Raw genomic sequence first — 17,491 nt, forward strand, 5'->3', positions numbered from 1 at the left:
CATTTGGGGAGGGCTAACAAGGCAAGGGAATACACAATAAATGATAGGACATTGAGAAGTGTAGAGGAACAGAGAGACCTTGGAGTGCATGTCCACAGATCCCTGAAGGTAGCAGGTGGTTAAGAAGGCATTCTGGATACTTGCCTTTATTATCCGAGGCATAGAATATAAGAGTAGGGAGGTTATGCTTGAACTGTATAAAACACCAGTTAGGCCACAGCTAGTGTACTGCGTGCAGTGCTGGTCACTACATTACAGAAAAGATATGATTGCACTAAAAGGTACAGAGGAGATTTACGAAAATGTTGCCTGGACTGGAGAATTTTAGCTATGAGGAAAGATTGGATAGGCTGGGTTTGTTTTCTTTAGAACACAGGAGACTGAAGGGAGACCTAATTGCAGTGTATACAATTATGATTGGCCTAGATATAGTGGATAAGAAGGACCTATTTCCCATAGCAGAGGGATCGATAACCAGGGAGCATAGATTTAAAGTAATTGGTAGGAGGTTTAGGGGGGTTTGAGAAAAAAATGTTTTTATTAAGCTCTTTAATCACGTGCTTTGGAGTTGATGGCGGCCATCGGGATAGCAGCTCCCGAGAGAGCTCCCCTGCTACTCCCACCCTCAACCTCCCCCCTCCCACTGTTTAAATTTCCCCAAGCCCCAACCCTAGCCCTAATAGACCCTAACAGGGGGTCTTAAAGACTTAAATCCACACCCTAACCCCAACCCTGCGAATCCCAAAAGTTCGGGCCTACCTCAGGCCTCCCGCCACACCACCCATCGGCGACTCCCGGCTGGACCTCCTGCAGCGACTGAACGACATGATGTGACCTGGGTCTCCTGGCTGGACCTCCTGTGGCGACTCAGCGCAACCTGGGCCTCCCGGCTGGACCTCCGGCGGCGACTGGGCGGCTGGACCTGGCTATTGGGTCTCCACCTCCTCCCCGCACCCTGATCTGGAGCTTTCCTTCCCCACTGATGGCTTGGCCTCCTCTCCTCCTCCAGCACGTGGTGAGTACAATGGCTGTGACCCCCCCTGCCCCTCCATTCTGAACCCCAGTGCACCACTGGCCCCCCCCAATGCCTGCCCTCAACCAAGCCTTGGACCACCTACCATCAAGGGCACTACCCAGCGCCGAGCCTCCGGTCAACACCTCGCAGTAGGCAATTAGGCCCATATAGCAGTGTCTGGTCTCCAGTCATCTTGGACTCCCTTGCCACTGGATCAAGACCTTGTTCAGCTAAGCCCGTCTGCTAGCCGGTGTGCAACGACCACTCCACGTTAAAAGAAATCATGCACAGGCATCTTCCACTCCTCTAACATGAAGTTCCGGACCTGGAACGTCAGGACCTTCATGGACAACCCCAACAGTGACAAACCGGAACACCGCACCGCCATAGTTGCCCGGGAACTTAGACGCTTTCATATTGACATCGCAGTCCTAAGCGAGACCCGGCGGCAGGGGAAGGCCAGCTCAAGGAACAAGGTGGAGATTACACCTTCTTCTGGAAAGGGAAACCACAGGCAGAACGTCGCCCCCACGGAGTCAGCTTCGCCATCAAAAACGAGCTGGTCAACCGCCTCAAAGACTCCCCCTGTGGGGCTAACGAACGCCTTATGACACTTCGACTCACTCTATCCTGGAACCAGTGCGCCACAGTCATCAATGCTTACGCCCCAACACTCGATGCAACAGATGAGGCCAAAGAGGGTTTTTACTCCAACCTCGAAAAATCCTTGACCTGCGTCCCTAACGGGCGACAAACTGATCCTCCTCGGCGACTTCAACGCCAGGATCGGCAAGGACACAGATCTCTTGGGAGGCGTGATTGGCAGAGAGGGGGTAGGGAAAGCCAACTCCAGTGGCACCCTACTCCTGACAAAATGTCTAGAGCATGAACCTGTCATCACCAACACTTTGTTCCGCCAGAAGGAAAAATACAAGGCATCGTGGCAACACCCTAGCTCCAAACACTGGCACCTGCTCGACTATGTCATCGTCCAAGCCAGGGATCGCAAGGATGTGCGCATCACCCTTGCCATGACAGGAGTTGACGACTGCTGGACGGACCACCGCCTAATCCGATCCATCATTGACATTAACCTAGCCCCAAAGCGAAGGGGGCAGCAGAAGCAGTGTCACAAAAAAGTCAATGCCAGGGCAGTTAAGGACCCAGCTAAGAATGCCCTTTACAGTCAGCGCCTCACAGCTAACCTGACGTGCTTTGATGACCCCGAGACGGAGAATGCCCACAGCACTTGGTCTGCCCTCCAGGCCTCCATAACCAGTGCCTGCAAAGAGACGCTGGGTCACTCAACCAGGAAACTTCAGGACTGGTTTGATAAGAATGATCAGGAGATTCAAGAACTAATAGATTGCAAGCGCAGGGCATTTCTGAGCCTTAAACAGCAACCCAACTCGGGAGCAGCAAAGCAGCATTACAGACAGCTCAAGGCTAAGGTCCAACAAAATACCCGGGACCTAAAGAATAGGTGGTGGATGGAGAAAGCACAGGAGATACAGCAGCTGGCTGACAGCCATGATGTGCGAGGATTCTTCACCACAGTCAAGGCCACATACGGACCAAACTCCCAAGGCCCCACTCCACTCCTGGCCAAGAACGGGGAGACACTCATCAAGGACACCGAGGCAGTCAGGGCCCACTGGAAGGAACACTTCGAAGATCTCCTCAATCAAGACACTGCCTTTGACTCGAGTGTTCTCGACTCCATTCGGCAGCATGCTCCCCGCCACCACCTCAGTGAGACCCCAACACTGCACGAGGTAGAAAAAGCCATAAGACAGCTAAAAAATAAGGCTACGGGAGCGGACGAAATCCCTGCTGGGGCACTGAAGTATGGCGGAGAGACACTACTGGCGCGAATACACGACCTCATCTCTCTCATCTGGAGGGAGGAGCACATGCCGGGAGATCTTAGAGATGCAGTGATCATGACCATCTTTAAAAAAGGGAACAAGTCCAACTGCGGCAACTACAGAGAAATCTCCCTATCAACCACTGGGAACGTCGTCACTAGAGTCCTCCTCAACCGTCTTCTCCCAGTGGCCGAGGAGCTCCTCCCGGAGTCGCAGTGCGGATTTCGTCCCCTCCGGGGCACAACGGACATGATTTTTGCAGCGCGACAGCTGCAAGAAAAATGCAGGGAAACAGCGGCAACCCTTATACATGGCCTTCTTCGACCTTACAAAGGCCTCTGACACTGTCAAATGTGAGGGTCTATGGAGCGTCCTCCTCCGTTTCAGATGCCCCCAAAAGTACGTCACTATCCTCCGCCTGCTCCCGACGACATGCAAGCCATAATCCTTACCAACGGATCCATCACAGACACAATTCACGTCTGGACCAGGGTCAAGCAGGGCTGCGTCATTGCCCCAACCCTCTCTCCAACCTTCCTCATTGCCATGCTCCACCTCACAGTTGACACGCTCCCCGCTGGAGTGGATCTAAACTACAGAACCAGTGGGAAGCTGGTCAACCTTCGCTATCTCCAGGCCAGGTCCAAGCCCACTCCAACCTCTATCGTCGAGCTACAGTACGCAGACGACGCCTGCGTCTGTGCTCATACAGAGGCTGAACTCCAGGACATAGTCAATGTATTTACCAAGGAGTATGAAAGCATGGGCCTTATACTAAACATCAGTAAGACAAAGGTCCTCCACCAGCCTGCCCTCGCCTCACAGCACTGCCCCCCAGCCATCAAGATCCACGGCATGGCTCTGGACAATATGGGCCACTTCTTTTATCTCAGGAGCCTCCTATCAACAAGAGCAGGCATAGACGACGAGATCCAACACCACCCCCAGTGCGCCAGTGCAGCCTTCGGCCGCCTGAGGAAAAGAGTGTTTGAAGACCAGGCCTCAAAACTGTCACCAAGCTCATGGTCTACAGGGCCATAGTAATACCCGTCCTCCTGTACAGCTCAGAGACGTGGACCATGTACAGTAGACACCTCAAGTCGCTGGAGAAATACCACCAGCAATGTCTCCGCAAGATCCTGCAAATTCCCTGGGAGGACAGACGCACAAACATTAGCGTTCTCATCCAGGCCAACATCCCTAGCATTGAAGTACTGACCACACTTTATCAGCTCTGCTGGGCAGGCCACATAGTTCACATGCCAGACACGAGACTCCCAAAGCAAGGAATCTACTCGGAACTCGTCCACAGCAAACGAGCCAAAGGCAGGCAGAGGAAACGTTACAAGGACACCCTCAAAGCCTCCCTGATTAAGTGCGACATCCCCACTGACACCTGACAGTCCCTGGCCATAGACCACCCGAAGTGGAGGAAGTGCATTCGGGAGGGCACTGAGCTCTTCGAGTATCGTCGCCGAGAGCATGCAGAAATCAAGCGCAGGCAGCGGAAGGGGCGTGCAGCAAACCAGGCTCCCTGCCCACCCTTTCCCTCAATGACTATCTGTCCCACCTGTGACAGAGACTGTGATTCTCATATTGGACTGTACAGCCATCTAAGAACTCATGGTAAGAGTGGAAGCAAGTCTTCCTCGATTCCGAGCGACTGCCTGTGAATGAATGAATGAATGAATGGTGGGGGTCTGGAACTTACTGCCTGAAAGAGTGGTAGCGACATAAACCCTCATAGCATTTAAAAAGTACGTGGATATGCACTTGAATTGCCGTAACCTACAAAGCTATGGACCAAGAGATAGACAGTTGAATTAGGCTGGATAGCTCTTTGTCGGCCGATACAGACTCGATGGGCCAAATAGCCTCCTTTTGTGCTGTAAATTTCTATGATTGTGTGATGACATCCTATATGACTGTGACAAAGGTAATCTAACCCTCCTTGTCCTTCTCGACCTGTCTGTAGCCTTTTATACGGTTGACCTTCTCCAACGCCGCTAAACCGTCGTCCAGCTGGGTGGGACTGCACTCGCCTGGTTTCATTCTTACCTATCTAATCATAGCCAAAGAATCGCCTGCAACAGTTTCTCTTCCCGCTCCCATATCATTTTCTCTGGTGTTCTCCCAAGGATCTATCCTTGGCCCCCTCCTATTTCTCATCTACATGCTGCCCCTCAGCAACATTATCTGAAAACATAGTTTCCTCTCCTGTTATATGAACTCTCCTACCCATATTCACAAGCATTCCCTTGACCATGCCATTTCCCGTGGCCTCGCTATTCTTGATCACAGACAAAGCCATCATCGCCCACTTACTTGTATCTGTTATGTATGTAAACCAGTGTGTAAGACGTGCCACCTAAGGGGCGCACCTGTGGGAGATCCAAAGGTCACCTGCACACCCGAGCAAGCAGGTTTAAAAGGCAGTCTACCATGCTGCTTCCTCACTCTGGAGTTACATTAAAGAGACCAAGGTCACAACAGTTTGAGCTGCAGTATACAGTTGGAACTGTGCATGATTTACCACTATGGATTGTACCAGGCAATGGCCCAACGCTGTTCGGCAAAGCTGGCTAGAAAAGATCCGATGGAACTGGGACGACATCGAAGCACTGTCTTTGGTGGATGACGCCTTGTGCACCCAAGTGCTAAACAAATTCCCGTCGTTATTTGAGCCAGGCATCGGCAACTTTACAGGTGCCAAAGTGCAGATCCATCTAGTCCCTGATGCATGACACGCTCATCGCAAGGCCCGAGTGGTTCCATATATGATGCGAGAGAAAGTCGAGATCGAGCTGGGGATCATATCGCCAGTCGAGTTCAACAAGTGGGTCAGTCCAAGTGTTGAAAAGCGATGGGACGGTCAGAATCTGCGGGGACAACAAGGTAACGATCAACCAAGTCTCGTTACAGGACCAGTACCCACTACCCAAAGCAGATGACCTGTTGGCAATGCTAGCGGGGGGGGGGGGGGGGGGGGGAAGTCGTTCATCAAGCTGGATCTAACCTCTGCTTACATGACACAGAAGCTGGCTGCACCTTCAAAAATATTGACGTGCATCAACACGCACAAAGGACTGTTCATATACTACAGATGCCCTTTTGGGATTCGCTCAGCTGCGGCCATCTTCCAGAGGAACATGGAGAGTCTGCTGAAATTGGTTCTGCGCACCGTGGTGTTTCAAGACGACATCCTGATCACTGGTCGCAACACCACCAAACACTTGCACAACCTGGAAGAGGTTCTAAAGTGGCTGGACCGAGTGGGACTCAGGCTGAAATGCTCCGAGTGTGTTTTCCTGGTGCCAGAAGTTGAATTTCTGGGGAGAAAGATTGCGGCGGATGGCATCAGACCCATGGACTCCAAGACGGAGGCCAACAAGAATGCACCCAAACCACAGAATGTGACGGATCTGCGTTCGTTCCTGGGACTCCTCAACTATTTTGGTAACTTTCTACCGGGGTTAAGCACTTTGCTGGAACCCTTGCATTTATTGCTATGCAAGGGTGATGACTGGGTTTGGGGTAAATCTCAAGAGACAGCTTTTAATAAGGGCAGAAACCTACTATGTTCCAACAAGTTACTTGTATTGTATGACCCGTGTAAACATTTAGTACTAGCTTGTGATGCATCTTCGTACGGGGTCGGTTCAGTGTTTCAGCAAGCCAATGTGTCAGGCAAACTACAACCGGTTGCATATGCGTCCAGAAGTTTATCTAAGGCTGAAAGAGCCGACAGCGTGGTTGCAAAAGAAGCATTAGCATGCGTATACGGGCATAAGAAAATACACCAATACCTATTTGGACTCCGGTTCGAGCTCAAAACTGACCACAAACCATTCATTTCGCTGCTCTCAGAAAGCAAAGGTATTAACACCAGTGCTTCGTCCCACATCCAAAGATGGGCACTAACATTATCTGCGTATGACTATGTAATCCGCCACAGACGAGGCACTGAGAATTGTGCCGATGCCCTCAGTCGTCTACCATTGCCCACCACTGGGGTGGAAATGGGCAACCCGCAGACTTGCTTCTTGTAATGGATGCTTTTGAGAGCGAGGGGTCACCTGCCACAACTCGCCAGATCAGGACCTGGACTAGCCAGAACTCTGTGCCATCACGAGTAAAAAGCTGTGTCCTTAATGGGAGCTGGTCGGCAGTTTCCGGGGAAATGGAAGATGAAATTAAGCCATTTTACCGACGCAAGGTTCAGTTTTTTTTTGCGTCGTAGGGGACGTAACCTGATGTCTGTGCCAGTTTTTCACAATTATGCAAGTTTGGCCAAGTTAAATTTCTCCAAGCACGGGGTATGTGACCACTCCCAAAAAACCTTCTGGGCACTTAAGGAAAACCAGCGCACATTAAAAAAATTGGTGCAGAGCGAAGTTTTGGAGAGAGTCAATAACACATAAATATGCATATTCAAACTTAAATTTTTAAAACACAAGAAATGGGAGTTTAATGGAATTCATTATGTTTTGATTTTTTAAAAACTAACACGCCAACACTGAACGTCTCCAAACCAGGCTCGAGGGTCGAAGCGTCAGCCGGCAGATTCGATCCCTTGCCGCGGACACTGGCTTGGCGAGAAAAGAAGCTGGAGGATGGGGGGGGGGGGGGTGAGGGGATGGGGAAGGCAAACGAAAGGCATGAGAAGCCTTACACTATGCATCAAATGAAGCCTAGGCGGTTTCCCAATCATTGCATCTGCTCACACCTGGGTGTGGTCCATATTAGGGCGTCAACCTTGGGGAAGAGAGAACAAAGAACCTTGTCCTGCCTGCCGTTTTGAGCTTCTGGCAAAGGTACAATTTAATCATGGGGGCAATACGGACAATGCCATACCTTGTGCAAGCCTTCTGCAAGATGGTGATGCGGAGGAGATAACTGATTCGACGTCACCACTTCAGGAACATTAGAGCACGTTGGATAATGGGCAGGATGCCTTATCCACATTGGGTATGTCGAGACAGGCGTTCGTACCTGCACCTCAATGATGCAGACAATCAGAAGGCTGCGTTTCCGCAAATAAATTGTCACGGAGGTCTGTGAGTTAGTAAAAGCAGACCTGCAATCTAGAAGCGTCAGGAGGACTGCTTTGTCAGTTGAAGTGAAGGTTACAGCTGGACTTTCATTCTATGCATCTGGATCGTTCCAGGCCACAACTGGGGATGTGTGCTCGATTTCTCAAGATGCAACACATGTCTCCATTCGCCAGGTCGTGGCTATTGTGTTCCTAACACAGATGAGACTGCACACAGGGAGGTTAAAATAACAGTGACCTCAGTCTTTATTAAGTCACTCCAGAGTGAGGAACAGGCCTTAGGGTCTGACTTGTATATAGTGCTCCCAAGGGATGCTGGGATCCCTTGGGACTTCAGGGGATGCGCTCCCTGGTGGCAGAACATGGGAGTGCATGCTTTACAGATACACATCACTCACCCCCGCCAAAGTCAAAGTGAAAACTATTTACAAGGTGAGGCGGTCGGGAGCCTTTCTTTTCCTGGTGGACCGCCTCGGTACAAATGTCTGTTCTGGTGTGTTGGCTGTGCCCTCGCTGGGCTGGCTTGTTGTTGGCCTGTTAGGGCTGCTGGGTGAGCCTGGCCTTGCTGGGCTGTTGGGCATGATGGGTTCGATTTCCTGGTCCGGAGTGGTGTCGTTGATCCTTTGGGTGTGTGTTGTGGGCTGGAAAATGGTGGTTTTTGCTGTGGGTTGTTCAGGGCAGTCTGTGAACCGTATCCTCGTTTGGTCCAGGTGCTTTCTGCAAATTTGTCCATTGCCTAGTTTGACTACAAACACCCTACTCTCTTCTATCACCGTGCCCGCGATCCATTTGGGACCATGTCCATAGTTTAGCACATACACAGGATCATTCAGATCAATTTCCTGTGACACAGTGACGTGACCATCGTTTACATTTTGTTGCTGCCGCCTGCTCTCTACCTGATCATGCAGGTTGGGGTGAACCAGCGAGAGTCTGGTTTTAAGTGTCCTTTTCATGAGTAGCTCAGCCGGGGGCACCCCTGTGAGCGAGTGGCGTCTTGTGCGGTAGCTGAGCAGTACTCGGGACAGGCGGGTTTGGAGTGAGCATTCTGTGACTCATTTAAGGCTCTCTTTGATTGTTTGTACTGCCCACTCTGCCTGCCCATTGGAGGCTGGTTTAACCAGGGCTGAGGTGGCATGTTTGATCCCATTGCAGGTCATGAATTCTTTAAATTCGGCACTGGTGAAACATGGCCCATTGTCACTGACCAGTATGTCAGGCAGGCCGTGGGTGGCAAACATGGCCCTCAGGCTTTCAATGGTGGCGGTGGCGGTGCTTCCCGACATTATTTAACATTCAGTCCATTTTGAAAAAGCATCCACCACCACCAGGAACATTTTACTGAGAAATGGGCCCGCATAGTCGAAATGGATCCTCGACCATGGTCTGGAGGGCCAGGACCACAAATTTAGCGGTGCCTCTCTGGGCGCGTTGCTCAACTGAGCACACACGCTGCATTACCATACACAAAACTCTAAGTCAGATTCAATACCGGGCCACCCCACATGGGATCTGGCTATCGCTTTCATCATTACGACACCCGGGTGTGTGCTGTGGAGATCCGAGATGAACGTCTCCCTGCCCTTTTTGGGTAGCACTACGCGGTTACCCCACAACAGGCAGTCTGCCTGAATGGACAGCTCGTCCTTTCGCCACTGGAATGGCTTGATTAGCTCTTACATTTCAATGGGGATGCTGGCCCAGCTCCCGTGCAGTAAACAGTTTTTTTACTAGGGACAGCAGAGGATCGTGGCTGGTCCAAGTCCTAATCTGGCGGGCCATGACAGGTGATTTATCATTTTCAAACACTTCCATGACCATCAAGAAGTCTGCGGTCTGCGCCACCATCAACAAGTTTGCAGGCTGCGCCAGTTCCACCCCCGACTGAGAGCATCCCCCCATACCCAGTTCTCACCTTTACGCAATAACACATGTAGGGGCTCTAAGACAGTGCTTAACCCCGGTAGGAAGTTACCAAAATAGTTGAGGAGTTCCAGGAACGACCGCAGCTCCGTGACGTTCTGTGGCCTGGGCGCGTTCCTGATAGCCTCTGTCTTGGCGTCTGTGGACCGAATGCCGTCCGCCGATCTTTCTCCACAAAAACTCCACTTCTGTTGCCATGAAGACGAATTTCAACCTCTTCAGCCGCAGCCCTACGCGATCCAGTCGCTGGAGGACCTCCTCCAGGTTTCGTAGGTGCTCGACCGTGTCCCGACCCGTGACCAATATGTCGTCTTGAAAGACCACCATGCGTGGTACCGACTTGAGTAGGCTCTCCATGTTTCTCTGGAAGATTGCTGCAGCCGACCGAATTCCAAACTGGCATCTGTGGTAGATGAACAGTTCCTTGTGCGTGTTGATGCAGGCGAGGGCCTTCGCAGACTCCTCCAGCTCCTGTGTCATGTAGGCCGAAGTCAGGTCGAGCTTGGTGAACGTCTTGCCTCCTGCCAGCGTCGCAAATAGGTCATCTGCCTTAGGTAGTGGGTATTAGTCCTGTAGCAAGAAACGATTAATAGATACTTTATAATCGCCACAAATCCTGACCTTGCCATCACTTTTGAGTACTGGAACAATTGGGCTGGCCCGCTCGCTGAATTCCACTGGGGAGATGATGCCCTCGCGTTGCAGCCTGTCCAGCTCGATTTCCACACTCTCCCTCATCATGTGGGGTACCGCTCGCGCCTTGTGATGAATGGGTCGTGCCTCTGGGACCAAGTGGATCCGCACCTTTGCCCTGGCAAAGTTTCCAATGCCTGGCTTAAAAAGGGAAGGAATTTTGTTAAGAACCTGGGTACGAGGCCTCATCGACATGTGATAGCGCTCAGATGTCATCCCAGTTTCAGCGGATTTTGCCCAGCCAGCTCCTTCCAAGCAGTGTGGGGCCATCGCCCGGGACAATCCAGAGTGGCAGTTCATGCACCATGCCCTCGTAGGTGACCTTGACCATGGCACTGCCCAGGACAGTGATGAGCTCTTTGGTGTACATTCTCAGTTTCGTGTGGATGGGGCTCAGGGCTGGTCTGAGTGCCTTGTTGCACCACAGTCTCTCAAACATCTTTTTACTCATGATGGATTGGCTAGCGCCAGTGTCCAGTTCCATGGCTACGGGTAAGCCATTCAATTTTACATTTAGCATTGTAGGTGGACATTTCGTCGAAAATGTGTGCACCCCGTGTACTTCAGCATCTGCCTCCTCTCTGAGGCTCAAAATTGCTTTGATCCACTATGGACCGATCTTCCTCTGCCACGTGGTGATTAGCAGGTTTTGCAGAGCTTGCAGCTTGTCTGCAAGCTCGTTGGAAGTGTCCCATTGTTCCACAGCTCTTGCAAACATACCCTTTGATGGGGCATGAATACTCTGAATGGAAGCCTCCACAACGTGAGAATTGCCTTGCAATCATCCTTTCTTGCGGACTTTGAGTCATCTGGGTCACTTGAGGCCTGCTGGCAGTTGTATACTCGTGGTTTCTGCCTTGTACATTTCTGCTCGCAAACACAGTTCCAGTTAACTTATGAACATTGCTAGCACTTGTGTGCTGAGAGATTTGTTTGGTTTTATCACTGGTGGACATGAACGCCTGTGCTAGCGCAATGGCCTTACTGAGGGTCGGTGTCTCTACAGTCAAAAGTTTTCGTAGGATGGTCTCGTAGCCAATGCCCAGTACAAAAAAGTCTCTGAGCATCTGCTCCAGGTAGCCATCAAACTCACATTGTCCTGCAAGTCGCCTTAGCTCGGCAACGTAGCTCGCCTCTTCCTGACCTTCAAATCGCTAGCACGTAGTGAACCGATACTTCGCCATCAGCACGCTCTCCCTCGGGTTAAGATGCTCCCGAACCAGTATACACAGCTCCTCATATGACTTATCTGTGGGTTTCACCGGAGCCAGAAGATTCTTCATGAGGCTGTAGGTCGGTGCCCCGCAGACCGTGAGGAGGACCGCTCTCCTTTTTGCAGCGCTTCCTTCTCCGTCCAGCTCTTTGGCTACAAAGTACTGGCCTAGCCGTTCGACATAGGCTTCCCAGTCCTCACCTTCCGAGAACTTCTCCAGGATGCCCAGTTTGCTGCATCTTTGCGTTGGATTCGTATACTCGTCGCCAGTTATTGTGTTCCTAACACAGATGAGACTGCACACAGGGAGGTTAAAGTAACAGTGACCCCAGTCTTTATTAAGACAGTCCAGAGTGAGGAAGAGGCCTTAGGGGCCGGCTTATATACAGTGCTCCCAAGGGATGCTGGGATCCCTTGGGACTTCAGGGGATGCGCTCCCTGGTGGCAGAACATGGGAGTGCATGCTTTACAGATACACAACAGTGGCTGCACAGTGCACGCGTCGGAATTACTTCATAACGTTCCCCATGAGCGCCCAGGCAATGCATGGAAGGGATGCGGGCTTCCCCAGGATTGCTGGCTTCCCAAAGGTACAGAGCTGCATTGATTGTACCCACATCACCTTGTGAACACCTTTGGAGGTTTCCGTGATGTACAGGAACTGAAAAGGCTTCCACGCCGTTAATGTGCATCGCATCATGTGAGTTGATGCAAGATACCCTGGGAGTACCCATGATGCATCCACCCTACACGAGAGCGTTATATCTGCCATGTTTCAGCAGCAGCCAGAAGGGCAGAGCTCGCTACTGAGAGACAAAGGGTACTGCCTCGCCACCTGGCTCGTGACGCCCCTACGCATAACCCAGACGGAAGCTGACCGGGAATACATGTCGCACATTGTGACGCGCAGCATAATAAAGAGGACCATTGGCATCTTGACGCAGCGTTTCCAATGTGTTGTGTTAATGGAACAAATGATGGAAATGATTGTTTACTTCAAAAAGTTGCGCTAATAATGGAACAAATAATGTAAATTATATATTTTAAATTATAACTATTTTTTTCAAAAGTTTAACAAACATTTGTTTGTACGTAACTTAAATAAAAATATTCTTGTATCAAACTTTAAAATTTTCAGTTAAGATCGCTTACAAACTTTTAAACTTGTAAATTTACCTAACTTACAAAAAACTTTTAATTTGAGAACAGTAACAACAGCAGCAAAGAAAGGCTGCACCCATCTCTCCTCCACCTTATTCTAAGAGCGCCCTCTGTACTTGATCTTGTTGACTCCACTTCTGCCTGCAGGCAGTGGCGCAGCTTTTCTCGGGTTGGTACCAAGCTTATTCTTTCAAACATCTCGGGTAATGCACACTTCTTGATGAGGGGGGAGGGGCAGCAGGTAGTAATGTGGAGGGCCTAGCTTGGGCCTCTTCAGAAGCTGGTCTGAGGAATGGAGTGGGAGTGGTAATTGATTCCGTCAATGGCCGCGGGGTCTGGGCGTGTTCCCTTATTGCAGCAGCTAACTCCAACATTCGCTCCCTCATGTTCACTGACAGCGCATCAGCTACCTACTACATTCCCTCCCTCATATGCACTGACATTGTATCCATTGCCTGAGGCATTGCCTCCCTCATGTTCCCGGACAGTATTCCCATTTCTCATGAGCGTGTTGTTACTTCTCCCGACAGTCCTAATATCTCATCACCCACCCCATTGATGGTGTCCAGGAGTGATTGGATAAGGTCAATGCTCTCCGCACTCATTGCCACCATCTGAACCACATCATTAGATCCTGCACCTCAGGAGAGCGCTGTCGAACTCTCCTTCCCCTCCTCACAATGGTTGTGCCTCACTGCACTCCACTGGAACCCCCAGCTTTGGACAGTGGGGCCCTGGATGTGCCTCGCTGCATCCCCACTGGGACCCTCAGCCTCGGACTATGGGAACTATGGAATGTCCCAACAACACTCATACCACTCAGGGAAGGGCCTGGTACCTCAATGGGCGGCACCTGCACCTCCTCCAGAGTGAGTACAACAGTATGTGCTTCATCCATCACCTCCACCTCCCCCTCACCCCCATGCTCTTGGTCTGGAAGGTGGGATTGAAAGATGTTCTCCTCTTCAGGCTCGTCCGCGTCTGAATCTTCTTCTGCATCGGCTTCAACCGGTGGCCTCAAGTTCTGCAAAATATAACAGAACAGACAAATGGTTAGCAGCAGAGAAGAGGGCAGGGTGGCATGAGTAGGCTCACACAGCGCAAACAGCAGGCTGATTTGAAAGACCACGATGAATGATGGCACATTGATTCAACCGAAGCGTAGCTGCCAGAGACATCCCCATGAACCGAAGCATGGTTAGCCCACGCAGTACTTAACATTTAGCAAAGCCAGACTGTGGAACTTGCAGGACTTACCCTTTCCCTCAAGTGTGGGCCCAGCTTGTGCAGTGGTGGTTGCTTTTCTCCACGCAGGACCCATCAAAACAGCGACCCTATCTTCCAAGGGGATCAGTGGCCACGGATTTGCTGGGCCTCCTCCTGTTCGAGTTCTTTCTCGTTTGTTGTGTGTCACTTTCCTCTACAAAGATGAAAATATAACTTTTTAGAGAGAGTGTCTTTCTGCTGGGTGGGACATATACAGATGGTCACATTTACAATTGCAATTCCATTGAATAAATGAAAATATTACTTACACTAACTACTTGACCAAGGTCCTGCCACTGCTTTTGCACTGGCCTCCAGATCTCGGGTGGTCACCATTGCACAGTAATCTTCTGCAAATTAGTTCCAGCGTTTCTTCATTTCTTTTGGTGGAACTTTTGTGTGACCTCTGCTGGTGACCAACTCGTGCCATCTGCCCTCAATCACAGTAACCTGTGCCTCCACTTCATCCTGTAAGAAATTCTTGGTCCTTGCGCCGCGTTGCATATTGTATTGTAGCTCCAATTTCTCCAATGAGAATTAAAGTTCTCACACACAACTGGCTCTTTAAAAATGGCCGAATGCAGACCGGGAGCTGTACTAAGCATGCGTGCCCATTGGAATCATGAATGACTTTTTTCTGAGTATGCGCAAAAAGGGTGGGGGGGGGGGGGGGGCATCGTTTTTTTTGACGCAGACATTAGGCTCCACCCCCCGAGGCTACGGGTAAGGCTGCGCGGCATCAATTTCAAAAAATAGAATGTGGAAACTTGCTACTTTTTTTGTAGTAGTTGGGGGCCAAGAAAAACGGGTGTAACTCTGGCAATGCCGCAAAAAACGGCATTGGTGAAAATTGAGCCCATAAACTATGATTGCGAGTACAACCTTTTAACAAATAAAACAGACAGTACTGAATTAAACTGCTGGCTGACAGCACTCACGGCCTGAAAAGTACAGCAAGGCTTTCATTTTAAAAGAAAAAATGAAGTGGCAGCCATTTTATACACATTCAGTGGCAAGTATTGCGAGGCCTGATGGTACTGTACTCCCTTTATATAAGACAATTAATTGTGAAAGAATATCGTTGGTGATATAAATGATACAGATGTAGAAAGGACAGATACCAAAACTTTTTAATCCATTTTTGCCATTGACATGGTCATTTATTGCTGGTATGTTTTACATTTGCTCATTTTAGTGCTATTTTTCTTTAATTGTTCCATTCTGCTTTCTCAATCCCTCTTGCTGTTCTTGTTTCCTTCCTTATTTTCACCGTCAATTTGTTTAATTTGTACATTTGCAACTATTTCAGAGGATGTCAGTTTTGATCACTTCCTCTTGGTTCAAACTTATAAAAAGCAGAATAATGCAAATTTTTCTTCGGAATTAATGGCCCTCTTAACAAAATTGCAGGAAGCGTGGCTTTGAAACTTGATTTCTGAGAATGCAATTTAATGGATTGTTTTCACAGGGTGGCAGCCGGGGGGGAGGGACGAGTGAAACAGGATTTCTGTATTACCCTGTTGGATTAAGAATTAAAATGTGGTCTTCATTTCCTATTATTTGTTCCTCTTATATATGTCAGAAATGAACAGGAGCTTTTTCAAAGCATATGAAGTTCATGGCACACACTCAGTGTTATATATGCAGACTATAGATATACTCTGTGTAGTCACTGTATAGTTGCATAAGATGGAGACTTGCTTACCTGATGTACTATCAATAAGGTTTACACTGTGTATATACTATGCTGGCACCACTAGAGGGTGCACGTTGGTGGAGACCAGGGTTTCCTGCCCTGGTGGCAGGGGCTGTATAAAAGGGGAGCCAACATGCGGCTGCCTTACTCTGGAGTTATGAATAAAGGTCACTACAGTTTGAGTACAACACATTGCCCTGTAGAGTCATTCATAAGTACATTACAGACATAATACTCAGCACCATTCATGTAATAATGATGTCACTTTCACGCACACTCAGAACAAGTCGGCACTTGCTCCGGTTCTTTTCGCTTCCACAATGAAGGTAGTATCCCCTGAAAGAGAATGTTTTAAGAAACACCATTATTGGATATTTAACCCAATTCAAGATTGTATTTCACCATCACATCACATATGAGCCATTGCTGTCTGGTTTCCTTGGAATAACACTATATTAGTGGGAATCGTCCACTGTAGCTCTCAAGTTTAAAAGAAACGACATTAAAATTGTACATTTTTTAAGCAGTACATAAGTTTGAATTGGTAAACCATGCAAGCCTAATAGATTTGTAAGAATTTTTCGACTGTGCACTTTAGTTTACAAACATTTCAGCACAATGCATCTTGCTGCATTATATACACTAAAGATGGAAAATATGTAGCAATTACAAAAAATATGGAAGGGAATTGACAAGATATGGAACCACTCTTCCCTCTTGTGGCAATCCAGATCAGGGAACAATTTAAATTAGAAGCAAAGCATCAAAAGTGAATGCCAGAAAAAATGATGAGGATGTGGAATGCACTGCCCAGTAAGACATAAATGCCTTCTTTTTCTGCAGTCTCCCGGAGTCGAGGATGACTTGCTTCCACACTAACATAGGGCTCAATTTTCCCCAGTGATTTGCGGCGTTTTTTTTGGCCAAGGCTGCATTTTTTGGCCAGTTTCCCCAATTTGCACCAGCGTAACTCAGTTACGATTTTTTTAAAAAAAGGTATGTTTATTTTCAGCCAAAGCGGGGGTAACCAGCCACCCACGCCAATTCTGGCCATTTAGGGAACTTTGGCCAGTTGATAGTTACTCCAGTTCTGCTTAGGCCAGCGTATGTGGCCTCTCCAGAAAATCCTTGCGGAGAGTTAAAGAAATCGGCGCAGGTAAGTAAATCGGAGGAGGCCATTCGGCCTGGGCTAGGGGCGGGGAGCGGATTGGTAAGCGGACCTTCATTATGAAGAAAGAATCAGAACTAAACTAGTTTTCATGGGAGAAACGAATGAGGCGAGATATCCATGTTCATAAAATGCAGAGAAGACAAATTACACGGATGACAGCGGGTCGGTGTGGGGGGCCTTTCGGCCCGGGATAGGAATGGGCCGGTGGTAGGGGGTGTGGGGTAGGTGGGGCCTTTTGGTCCGGGATTGCAGTGGGCCGGTGGTGGTGAGGGCGGGGTCTTTCGGCCCGGGATTGCAGCGATACCGGCAATGCAGAGGTGAAAAAAGTCTCAGTGATCTATTTAAAAAGGGGAAATGCTGTACCTCAGCCCTTCAGAGCGTCCCTCGTTATCCTGGAAACCTCAGTTTTTCGATGCAGAACTTAAGCTCCAC

The sequence above is a fragment of the Pristiophorus japonicus genome, chromosome 17 (assembly GCF_044704955.1).
Source record: "Pristiophorus japonicus isolate sPriJap1 chromosome 17, sPriJap1.hap1, whole genome shotgun sequence".
In the NCBI taxonomy this organism is placed as follows: Eukaryota; Metazoa; Chordata; class Chondrichthyes; family Pristiophoridae; genus Pristiophorus; species Pristiophorus japonicus.